Source organism: Coregonus clupeaformis, chromosome 27, assembly GCF_020615455.1.
Source record: "Coregonus clupeaformis isolate EN_2021a chromosome 27, ASM2061545v1, whole genome shotgun sequence".
In the NCBI taxonomy this organism is placed as follows: Eukaryota; Metazoa; Chordata; class Actinopteri; order Salmoniformes; family Salmonidae; genus Coregonus; species Coregonus clupeaformis.
In genome coordinates, this window is record NC_059218.1 from 128,869 (window position 1) to 135,990 (window position 7,122).

The 7,122-nt window shown below is 49.5% G+C and overlaps 1 non-coding gene across 1 annotated transcript; it reads right to left on the reverse strand.

The window, feature by feature from the left end:
- Positions 1 to 3,571: 3,571 nt before the first annotated feature.
- trnas-uga lies at positions 3,572 to 3,652 on the reverse strand. Its single transcript has one exon. It is a non-coding gene; the product is annotated as a tRNA-Ser (tRNA).
- Between the last annotated feature and the right edge of the window lie 3,470 nt (positions 3,653 to 7,122).

A 7,122-nucleotide genomic window follows, 5' to 3' on the forward strand; every position in this document is an offset into this window, starting at 1 on the left:
TTGTGTCCTCCTCCCAGAGTGCAAAGAACCTTTGCGTGACCCTGAACAACACCCTGTCGTTCTCGGCTAACATCAAAGCGGTGACCCGATCCTGCAGGTTCATGCTCTACAACATTCGGAGAGTACGACCCTACCTCACTCAGAAAGCGGCATAGGTCCTAATCCAGGCACTTGTCATCTCCCGTCTGGATTACTGCAACTCGCTGTTCGCAGGCTCCCTGCCTGTGCCATTAAACCCCTACAACTTATCCAGAATGCTGCAGCCCGTCTGGTGTTCAACCTTCCCAAGTTCTCTCATGTCACCCCGCTCCTCTGCACACGCCACTGGCTTCCAGTTGAGGCTCGGATCTACTACAAGACCATGGTGCTTGCCTACGGAGCTGTGAGGGGAATGGCACCTCTTTACCTTCAGGCTCTGATCAGACCCTACACCCAAACGAGGGCACTACATTCATCCACCTCTGGCCTGCTAGCCCCCCTACCTCTACGGAAGCACAGTTCCCGCTCAGCCCAGTCAAAGCTATTCGCTGCTCTGGCACCCTAATGGTGGAACAAGCTCCCCCACGACGCCAGGACAGCGGAGTCACTGACCACCTTCCGGAGACACTTGAAACCCTACCTTTTTAAGGAATACCTGGAATAGTATAAAAGTAATCCTTCTACCCCTCCCTTCCCCACCCCCCCATAAAAATAAAAATAAAGTGGTTGTCCCACTGGCTATTATGAGTTGAATGCACCAATTTGTAAGTCGCTCTGGATAAGAGCGTCTGCTAAATGATGTAAATGTAAATGTAATAACCAACATTCCAGTTAATGGCAATGCATTTCTTAGCCGCTGTCAATGCTTGGTTACATAGTTTCTTCAGATAACAGTCTCCAGTATCAATATTTCCAAGCAAACAAAAACAGGGAAGGGAGAAGGGAGAATCTGTAGACATGCTGAGATAATAGAACATACCTTTTGCCAGAATTCAGCCAGCCTTCACAATACCATAACATATGCAAATATGTCCCCTTTTGTGTTTTACACCTCCAGCAGAGGAATGACATCTCAGAGTGCATGTAATTCATTTTCACTGGCATACAGTATGTTCTATGGATGGCCTTAAACTGCAGTCATTTATGTCTGAGTGTGAGGGGTGATTTGAAGGAGTCAGGCGCAGAAGGGTAAATCACAGAATACAGAGTTTATTCCATAGTACAAAATTACGCTGGATAGCATCAACCAGTCCAGTTCGCAAAACAGGCACACAGGGAAAATATACCCCGGCAATACAAAGTACACTTAGCTCAACCTAGCTACTCTCTCCTCACATTCAACAATCACACACAAGGACAAGGGGGACAGAGGGAACACTTATGCATGTACTAATGAGGGGATATGAACCAGGTTTGTGTAATAGACAAGACAAAACAAATGGAATGATGAGATATGGAGCAGCAGTGGCTAGAAGGCTGGTGACGACGAACGCCGAAGCCTGCCCAAACAAGGAGAGGAGGCAGCTTCGGAGGAAGTCGTGACAGTACCCTCCCCCGACGCGCAGCTCCAGCAGCGCGCCGACACCGGCCTCGGGGACGGCCAGGAGGACGCGGAGCAGGGCGATCGGATGGCGACGGTGGAAATCCCGCAACAGGGTGGGATCGAAGATATCCCTCACAGGGACCCAGCACCGTTCCTCCGGACCGTACCCCTCCCACCCGAGGCCTTGAATCCAGGATGGAACAGACGGAGTACGCCGGGGCCCCATCGATGTCCAGAAGAGGTGGAGGGACCTACCGCACCTCAGACTCCTGGAGCGGACCAGCCACCATCAGCCTGAGGAGAGACAAATGAAACGAGGGGTTAATACGATAATCATGGGGGAGTAAAAACCTATAAGTAACCTCGTTGATCCTCCTCAGGACTTTGAACGGCCCCACAAACTGCGGGCTCAGCTTCCGGCAGGGCAGGCGGAGGAGCAGATTCCGGGTCGAGAGCCAGACCCGATCACCCGGTACGAAGACCGGGCCCTCACTGCGTTCGCGGTCAGCGTTTGCCTTCTGACGACGCATTGGAGGTGGACGTGAGCAGCATCCTACGTCTCCTCCGCGCGCCGAAACCAGACATCCACCGCAGGAGCCTCGGTCTGGCTCTAGTGCCACGGTGCCAGAACCGGTTGGTAACCTAAAACATATTGGAATGGCGTTAGGTTAGTGGAGGAGTAACGGAGAGAGTTTTGGGCATTTTCGGCCCCTGGCAAGAACACCGACCACTCCCCCGGCTGGTCCTGGCAGTAGGACCGCAGCAACCTACCCACATCCTCATTTACCCATTCCACCTGCACATTAGACTCAGGGTGGAAACCAGAGGTCAGGCTGACCGAGACCCCCAGACATTCCATGAACGCCTTCCAGACCTTGGATGTGAACTGGGGACCCCAGTCAGACACTATATCCTCTGGTACCCCGTATTGCCAGAAGACATGTGTAAACAGGGCCTCCGCATTCTGCAGGGCCGTGGAGAGACCGGGCAGAGGAAGGAGGCGGCAGGCCTCGGAAAAGTGGTCCACAACGACCAGGATGGTGGTGTTACCTTGAGAGAGGGGAAGATCGATAAGGAAATCAATACTCAGGTGAGACCATTGTCGTTGTGGAACTGGTAAAGGCTTTAACTTACCTGCTGGAAGGTGCCTAGGTGCCTTACTCTGGGCGCACACCCTCACGTCTTTAGCCAAGGTAGGCCACCAGTACTTCCCGGTCAGGCAGCGCACTGTACGACCGATACCTGGGTGACCAGAGGAGGGGGACGTGTGTGCCCAGTAGATCAGATGGTCACGGATAAGAGCAGGCACGTACTGCAGCCCAGCTGGACACTGAGGTGGAGATGGCTCTATGCGTAACGTCTGCTCTATATCCGCATCCATCGCTCATACTCCCGGCCTCCTGCGTTTTGGCGCCGGTAGTATGGGCGATGTATGGGTGTTGTCTCTGGGCCTCTCCTCTGTGTCATACAGTCGTGACAATGTGTCTGCCTTCACGTTCTTCGTACACGGGTTGTATGATAGAGTGAAATCAAACCGGGTGAAGAATAGGGCCCACCTGGCCTGGCGAGGATTCAGCCTCCTAGCTGCCCGGATGTACTCCAGGTTACGGTGGTCCGTCCAGATGAGGAAAGGGTGTTTCGCCCCTTCGAGCCAGTGCCTCTCGACCCTCTGGCGGGTGATCGAAGACAGCCCGAAAGAGGCGAGCGAACTCTCCGTAATTGTCTAACGCGGCTCCTCCCACTCCAGGGCTTTCCCCGAGAGGCAGGAGACGAGGGCGGACACCTTCTCCTGCTCCGGAGGAGGTTGGAGGAGGAATCCCTGGCAGCTGTCCAGTCAAACTACCGTGGTCGGGATATATTGATCCCTCTGGGTGCTGGGGTGTGGGTGGCTGGATCCGGTCACCCAGCTGGTCTCGACAGATCGGGTTAACTCCTCACCAGGCGTTGGACATTTTACATTTTACATTTACATTTTAGTAATTGAGCAGACGCTCTTATCCAGAGCGACTTACAGTTAGTGAGTGCATACATTTTTAATTTTTTTCATACTGGCCCCCTGTGGGAATCGAACCCACAACCCTGGCGTTTCAAACGCCATGCTCTACCAACTGAGCTACATCCCTGCCGGCCATTCCCTCCCCTACCCTGGATGACGCTGGGCCAATTGTGCGCCGCCCCATGGGTCTCCCAATCGCGGCCGGCTACGACAGAGCCTGGATTCGAACCAGGATCTCTAGTGGCACAGCTAGTACTGCGATGCAGTGCCTTAGACCACTGCGCCACTCGGGAGAAGACGACCTGGAGAACCCAATCCATCGCTTCTCCCAAGCTGGCTAGCATCGTCGAATGCTCCTGGACCCGTGCCACGACTCCAGGCATGTGCTCCTGGGTGGGTGATTCTGTGAGAGGTGATTTGAAGGAGTCAGGCGCAGGAGGGTAAATCACAGAGTTTATCCCATAGTACTATTACGCTATATAGGGTTAACCAGTCCAGTGCGCAAAACAGGCGCACTGGAACAAAACAGTCACACAAGGAAAATATACTCCGGCAATACAAAGTACACATAGCTCAACCTAGCTACTCTCTCCTCACATTCAACAATCACCCACAAGGACAAGGGAGGCAGAGGGAACACTTATACATGTACTAATGAGGGGATATGAACCAGGTGTGTGTAATAAACAAGACAAAACAAATGGAATGATGAGATATGGAGCGGCAGTGGCTAGAAGGCCCTGTGACGACGAACGCCGAAGCCTGCCTGAACAAGGAGAGGAGGCAGCTTCGGAGGAAGTCATGACACTGAGATGATATGAACATGACTGGACATTCAAACATATCTGTATCCATTTATCATCATCAATAGCTTCTACCAGGTCTTCCTCACATTTTTGTTTTACATGTTTTGTGTCATCGGGAAAAGCTTCTATCAACCCTTGATACAGTTTTTAAATCAACTTTGTAGGTTAGTCAGACTGCCTTAACATAGCCTCTGGCTTGTCCAGTGTTTCCATTATTCCCAGATCCCAGACTGTAGCTTTAAGCTTAAGCTGCTGTCCTGTAGCTACTGTAAGTCTACCCATCAATTCAAGATGTAACTTTGTATCATTCACTGATATTGTTAATATACTGCAAAATTCACCTGAGCTCCGTAGACTGGTCTTCCCTGGCTGTCTGACCCTGCTGGGACGCCTGTCACCATCTGATTCTGCTAAAACATGATGAGCATAGTGTTGTGTACTGACTGTGCACTAGAAGGCTGCATTCCCGTGGGATACCTGCGGGCGGTCAGACAGACGCCTTTGGGATTAAAATATTCAGAACAAAAATATAAAACGCAACATGCAACAATTTCAAAGATTTTACTGAGTTACAGTTCATATAAGGTAGTCAGTCAATTTAAATAAATAAATTAGGCCCTAATCTATGGATTTCACACGACTGGGCAGGGGTGCAGCCATGGGTGGTCCTTGGAGGGCATAGGCCCATCCACTTGGCAGCCAGGGCCACCCACTGGGCAGCCAGGCCCAGCCAATCAGAATGAGTTTTTCCCCACAAAAGGGCTTTATTACAGACAGAAATCCCCCCCTGCCCTCCCTCAGACGATCCCGTAGGTGAAGAAGCCGGATGAGGTGGTCCTGGGCTGGCGTGGTTATACTTGGTCTGCGGTTGTGAGGCCGGTTGGACATACGGCCAAATTGGAGGCAGCTTATGGTAGGGAAATGAACATTAATTTCTCTGGCAAAAGCTCTGGTTGACATTCCTGCAGTCAGCATGCCAATTGCACGCTCCCTCAAAACTTCAGACATCTGTGGCATATTTTAGTTCAGTGTATTTTTGTTGTCCACAGATTATTCGGAAACGGTCCTCTTTCTGCTTTGTATGCGTTAGTCTACCTATTGTATTAAAAGCACATATTTTTTGCATAATTCACACACTCAGAATTCGCTGCTTCAACTTCAGTAGCCTACCCCTCCTAGTTAGGTGTGAGAGTTCAAGTGTGCCTTGTATGTGTGGTCTCATTGAAATAGAGTAGGCTGCCTACATGGGGGGAGAATCACTTAACTTACATATCTAATAAAAAGCATGAGCTGGAGCACACCCAGAGAACATCACTTAATGTAGAGGTGCTGACCAATGGAGAATAAACTCTAAGTTATAAAAACAAATGGAGTCGCACACTCTATGTAAAAAACCACAAACGTTTCGGCATCACTGTGCCTTCTTCACCCTGTTTACTACAGTGTCTGTAAATAAATATTGATCATGGAAAGAAGTGGATGGTGCTCAACCAACGTGATTCGATGTGCAATCAACATTTGTTATCATCATTGAAAACGAAAAATGCACAACAAGCAAATAGGTTAGGCTACTATGGTGAACGAGGGTTGTATTTATTACACATTTATTTGTCTATGCCTGCAAATCGTCCTCCTAAAAGGTAGACTATATCCTATAGGCCTATGCAAAACCTAGCAAGTGTCGCTGTCATCATTCTTGCTGCTTCAAGTTCAGGAGCCATACCTGCGCAATCAGGTGTGTGTGTGGTCTCAATTAAACAGAGTAGGCTATAGCCTATGCATGGGTGGAGAAACACGGGGAAGTTATATTTCCAAGGAAATGTACTTCCTAAATACAGTGGATTGCAAAAGTATTCACCCCCCTTGGCATTTTTCCTATTTTGTTGCCTTACAACCTGGAATTAAAATGGATTTTTGGGGGGTTTGTATCATTTGCTTTACACAACATGCCTACCACTTTGAAGATACAAAATATTTTTTTTTGTGAACCTCCGTCCCAGTCTCAAATCTCTGGAAGACTGAAACAGGTTTCCCTCAAGAATTTCCCTGTATTTAGCGCCATCCATCATTCCTTCAATTCTGACCAGTTTCCCAGTCCCTGCCGATGAAAAACATCCCCACAGCATGATGCTGCCACCACCATGCTTCACTGTGAGGATGGTGTTCTCGGGGTGATGAGAGGTGTTGGGTTTGTGCCAGACATAGCGTTTTCCTTGATGGCCAAAAAGCTCAATTTGACCAGAGTACCTTCTTCCATATGTTTGGGGAGTCTCCCACCTGCCTTTTGGCGAACACCAAAGGTGTTTGCTTATTCTTTTCTTTAAGCAATGGCTATTTTCTGCCCACTCTTCAGTAAAGCCCAGCTCTGTGGAGTGTACGGCTTAAAGTGGTCCTGTGGACAGATACTCCAATCTCCGCTATTGAGCTTTGCAGCTCCTTCAGGGTTATCTTTGGTCTCTTTGTTGCCTCTGATTAATGCCCTCCTTGCCTGGTCCGTGAGTTTTGGTGGGCGGCCTTCTCTTGGCAGGTTTGTTGTGGTGCCATATTCTTTCAATTTTTTAATAATGGATTTAATGGTCCTCTGTGGGATGTTCAAAGTTTCTGATATTTTTTTTATAACCCAACCCTGATCTGTACTTCTCCACAACTTTGTCCCTGACCTGTTTGGAGAGCTCCTTGGTCTTCATGGTGACGCTTGCTTGGTGGTGCCCCTTGCTTAGTGGTGTTGCAGACTCTGGGGCCTTTCAGAACAGTTGTGTATAAATACTGAGATGATGTGACAGATCATGTGACACTTA